Here is a 5,712-nt window from a genome sequence, read left to right as displayed (position 1 = left end):
GACTCTACATCACCTTTGTTGACCTCACCAAAGCCTTCGACACCGTGAGCAGGAAAGGGCTTTGGCAAATACTAGAGCGCATCGGATGTCCCCCAAAGTTCCTCAACATGATTATCCAACTGCACGAAAACCAACAAGGTCGGGTCAGATACAGCAATGAGCTCTCTGAACCCTTCTCCATTAACAATGGCGTGAAGCAAGGCTGTGTTCTAGCACCAACCCTCTTTTCAATCTTCTTCAGCATGATGCTGAACCAAGCCATGAAAGACCCCAACAATGAAGACGCTGTTTACATCCGGTACCGCACGGATGGCAGTCTCTTCAATCTGAGGCGCCTGCAAGCTCACACCAAGACACAAGAGAAACTTGTCCGTGAACTACTCTTTGCAGACGATGCCGCTTTAGTTGCCCATTCAGAGCCAGCTCTTCAGCGCTTGACGTCTTACTATCTTACACCCTATCTTACTATGCCAACAAGGCACGGCCACTCATCAAGACCACATCCTTCCCCCTGTCAACCGAAGCCAGAGCGGCCTTCGACCCCATTAAATTGGACATCGCTGCTGTAACGCTGCATGCCATCGACGAGTCCATTCTGTTCCAAGTCGAGAGCGTCCGACTTTGCACTGCCAGCCACTTTGAACCAGGTCAACCGGCCGGTAGCCTTCTTCTCCAAAACCCTCCAGGATCCTGAGAGCCGACACTCCTCTGTCGAAAAGGAGGCCCAGGCCATAGTCGAAGCAGTATGTCGTTGGAGACACTACCTCTCTAAAGTGCCTACTTTACGCTGCTGACCGACCATGTTTAGCAATATCCAGCGAGGTAAGATCAAGAATGACAAAATCGCCAGGTGGAGAATCAAGCTCTCCACTTTTAATTATGACATACTGTATCGGCCTGCTAAACTCAACGACCCACCAGATGCACTCTCCAGGGGAACTTGCGCCAACATACAACTGGACAAGCTGCGGAAACTCCACAAGGAGCTCTGTCATCCAGGGTTCACTAGGTTCGCGCATTTTGTCAAAGCTCGCAACCTCCCCTACACAGTCGAAGAGATTCGCTCCATGGCCCAAGCCTGCCCGGTGTGCGTTGAGTGCAAGCCCCACTTCTTCCATCCGGAGAACGCTTATGTCATCAAAGCCACCTGCCCCTTTGAGCATCTCAGCGTAGACTTCAAAGGGCCCCTACCGTCGACCAACTGTAACACCTATGTCCTTAAGGCCATCGACGAGTACTCCCGCTTCCTGTTCGCTGTGACCTGCTCAGACATGACTGCTTCCTCAGATATAAAGGCCCTGAACAGCATCTTTGCCATCTTCGGGTACCCCAGTTACATCCACAGTGACAGCGGGTCCTCGTTTATGAGCGCAGAGCTGCAGCAGTACCTTCTGGTATTACTTCAAGCAGGACCACCAGCACACAGATACAGGGAAGAGAAGTAGAAGACACAAACCCTAGAGCAGACACAGAAGAAGAAGAAGGAGAACATCAAGCTCTGCACAGAGAAATAGAAGATAAAGGGAATGGACAGTACATAGATTTTTAAAAATTTTCAAGAATATACGGAAGCATTAAAAGAATGGCTGACACAAGAATTTAATGAAATAAAAAGAAGAATAAAAGGTAAAGAAGAAAAAGTGAGTAGATTAGAGCTGGTCATGACAGAAATAGGGAAAAGAGTAGACAAGGTGGAAGAACGAGAAACAGCCCTAGAAATGGAAGTGAACGACTTAAAAAGGAAATTGGAAGAAACAGATAAAAAAGTTAAAGAAACACAGGAGTTGTTAGCTCAGAAGATGGAGAAACAATATAAAGATAGTGGGCCTTAAGGAAGATGAAGAAGACAAAGATATGAAAAAAATTATAAAAGAATGGATCCCCAAGGTCCTGGGAATCCCAGAAATACAGGAAGGAATGGAAATAGAAAGGGCACACAGAACATTAGCCCCAAAACCACAGCCACAACACAAACCAAGATCCATTCTAGTAAAATTCCTGAGATATATGACAAGAGAAAATATATTGGAGAAGGCAATGAAAAAAATGAGAGAAGACAAAAAGCCACTGGAATACAAAGGTCAAAAACAATTTTCTACCCAGACATAAGTTTTGAGCTCCTGAAGAAGAGGAAGGAGTTTAACTCAGCAAAATCGATCCTATGGAAGAAAGGCTATAAATTGAGGTTAAGATATCCAGTGGTGCTTAAAATAGTTATCCCGGGGCAGCAAAGCAGACTGTTCTCAGATCTGGAGAAAGCACGAGAATTTGCAGAACACCTACAAAACAGAAAGAGAGATGTAACAAGAACAAGAATGACGACAAACTTCATATAAAGAAGAAAAATCATGTTTAAGTAAGAACTAAGAAGGGGAAGGAAGGGGGGAATTAAGAGGGTAAGCTTTGTTATATGTGAAGATAAAAGTCTTTTCTGGAGGGGGTTGGGTGGGAGAGAATAACAGTCACTGCGAAATCAATTGACGCTTGCGAGCGGGTTCGCAATCCAAATGGAGAGGGGAGTTGTGGTTGCCTGGCAAGGGACAAGGGGCAACTCGGAGAGGCGGGGGACATTTGGGGTTAAAGGAATTTTAGATGTGGGAGTAGTGGAAATATTTTATGTTTTAGAAGTGTGGTCTTACAGTGTGTTCAAAAAAAGAAAGCAGAAATGGATAAGGAGGAAAGGTGGCGATGAGGAAGCAGAAAGGAAAGGTAAACAAAGTATGAAATGGCCATGTTGAACTATATGACTTTAAATATTAACAGAATACATAACCAAATCAAAAGGAAGAGGCTTTTAAATTTACTGAAGAAAGAAAAAATTGATATAGCATTCGTGCAGGAAAAATATCTAACTGAAGTGGAACACAAGAAATTAAGGAGAGATTGGGTAGGGCACGTAACGGCAGCATCATATAATTCAAAAGCCAGAGAGTAGCTATATTAATCAATAAAAATGTACCAATCAAAATAGAGGAGGAAATAATAGATCCGGCAGGGAGGTATGTAATGATAAAATGTCAGATATATTCAGAATTTTGGAATTTGCTCAATGTATATGCACCTAATGAAGAGGATCAAAAATTTATGCAAGATATCTTTTTGAAGATTGCACATACTCAGGGGAATATACTGATAGGAGGGGACTTTAACCTTAATTTGGACTCAAATATGGATAAAACTGGACAAAAGACTAGCAGAAAGAACAAAGTAACCAAATTTATGGTTAAATCAATGCAGGAAATGCAACTTTTGGATATATGGAGGAGACAACACCCAAAGGAGAAGCTGCGGATCATTCACCCCTGTTATTAGCAATAGAGCTGGAGGATATCCCACTGAGAACGTATAGATGGAGATTAAACTCCACGCTACTTAAAAGACAGGATTTTAGAGAATTCATTGAGCGACAAATTAAAATGTACTTTGGAATAAATATGGAATCAGTGAAAGATAAATTTATACTATGGAATGCAATGAAAGCGTTTATCAGAGGGCAGATAATAAGTTATGTAACTAAGATGAAGAAGGACTACAATTGAGAAATAGAACAGCTGGAAAGGGAAATAGCAAGTACAGAAAAAGAATTACAACAAAAAGAAGAGAATTGGCGGACAAAAAAAAAATATGAAACACTACAAACGTACAAGGTGAAGACAAAACAGAAGTATTATGAGCTAGAAGAAAAAATGCACAAAATACTAGCTCGGCAGCTTAAAACAGAACAAACTAAAAGAACAGTATTGGCATCAAGGAAAAAGGACAAACAAACTACATATAACCCAACGGAGATCAATGAAAACTTCAAGGAATTCAACGAGCAATTATATCGAACTGAGAATGAAGGGAAAGAAGACAAAATAGATGAGTTTCGAGCTAAAATTGAACTACTGAAATTGCAAGAAGAGGAGCAAAACAAATTAATAAAATCATTTGAAATAGAGGAAATACAGGATATATTTTAAAAAACTACCGAACAATAAAACGCTGAGAGAGGACGGATTCCCAATAGAATTCTATAAAACATTTAAAGACTTATTAATTCCTCCTCTCCTGGAAGTAATGAACCAGATTGAAGAAACACAAAACATGCCAGATTCATGCAAAACAGCAATAATTACAGTAATACCAAAGACGGGGAAAGATCCACTAAAACCAGCATCGTATACTCAACACAGATTATAAGATAATAGCTAAACTATTAGCAAACGGATTGGCCGACTGTGTACCAAAAATAGTAAAACTAGATCAAACTGGATTTATTAAGAAAAGACGAACAACAGACAATATCTGTAAGTTCATTAATTTAATCCATGCAATACAAGGAAACAAGACGCCAACAGTGGCGGTTGCCTTAGATGCAGAGAAAGCCTTTGACAGAGTAGAATGGAATTATTTATTCAAAGTACCATTGGCGAAGGTGACAGTAAATTAATATATATCAAACCAATTTAAATAAAGCAGGTCAACTAGACAGGGATGTCCACTATCTCCTTCACTGTTCACGTTAGCTATAGAACCATTGGCAGAACTGATAAGAACGGAAAATAAAATAAGAGGGATAAAAATAAAAGAGAAGGAATATAAAATCAGTCTATTTTCAGATAACGTCATAGTACACTTAACAGAACCAGAATTATCAATAAAAGAATTACATAAGAAATTAAAGGAATATGGAGAAATATCGTGGTACAAGATCAACGCAAATAAAAGTGAAGCGATGCCAATGAATAATGCGGATTTCACAAAGTTTAAGAAAGAATCACCATTTAAATGGCAAACATAAGCAATCCGATACCTAGGTATTCAACTAGATAATAATCTAGGCCAATCTATTCAAATTAAATTATCAGCCATTAATGAAGAAATTGCAACATGACTTAGAACATTGGAAAGATTTACCACTAACACAGATAGGAAAGGTAAATTGCATTAAAATGAATATCTTCCCAAGGATACAATACCTATTCCAATTGTTACCAATTCATCTAACAGAGAAATTCTTCAAGGAGCTAAAGAAAATAATGAGGAAATTCTTATGGAAAGGGGGGAAACCGAGGATAGCGCTAGATAAATTAACAGAATGGTCCAAACAAGGGGGCTTACAGCTACCAAACTTTAAGAATTATATAGAGCAGCACAATTAAGATACCTATCAGATTTTTATCAAACAAGGGAAAAGCCAGATTGGACTAGATTAGAACTAGATAAAATAGGGGAAAAGATACCTGAGCACATATTATATAAATGGGATGAAAAATTGGTACAACGTAGGAGACACAATGATAATTAAAAGATTTATAACAAACATGTACATCAAAATACAAGAGAAAGAGAACAAGGAAATAAGCTGTAAACCCAAACAAAAGTGGGAACACGATGTAAACATAAAGATAAAGAATGAAACATGGGAAAAGCTATGCTCTGGAACTATGAGAAATACAATAAACACGAGGTTACTCATGATACAATTTAATTGGATACACAGGCTATACACAACGCCCCAAAAGTTAAATAAATGGGACCCAGCAGTATCAGATAGATGTTTTCGCTGTAAGAAGGAAACGGGAACAACAGTACATGCAATTTGGGCATGTGAGAAAGTGGAAAAGTTTTGGGAAGATCTAAATCAGGTATTAAATAAAATCACAAAAAGCAATATACCAAAAAATCCAGAGATCTTTCTTCTAAGTAATATAAGAAGTAAAGAACTTG

Source organism: Narcine bancroftii, chromosome 3 (genome assembly GCF_036971445.1).
Source record: "Narcine bancroftii isolate sNarBan1 chromosome 3, sNarBan1.hap1, whole genome shotgun sequence".
Taxonomy (NCBI): Eukaryota; Metazoa; Chordata; class Chondrichthyes; order Torpediniformes; family Narcinidae; genus Narcine; species Narcine bancroftii.
Note: the sequence above shows the minus strand (reverse complement) of the source record.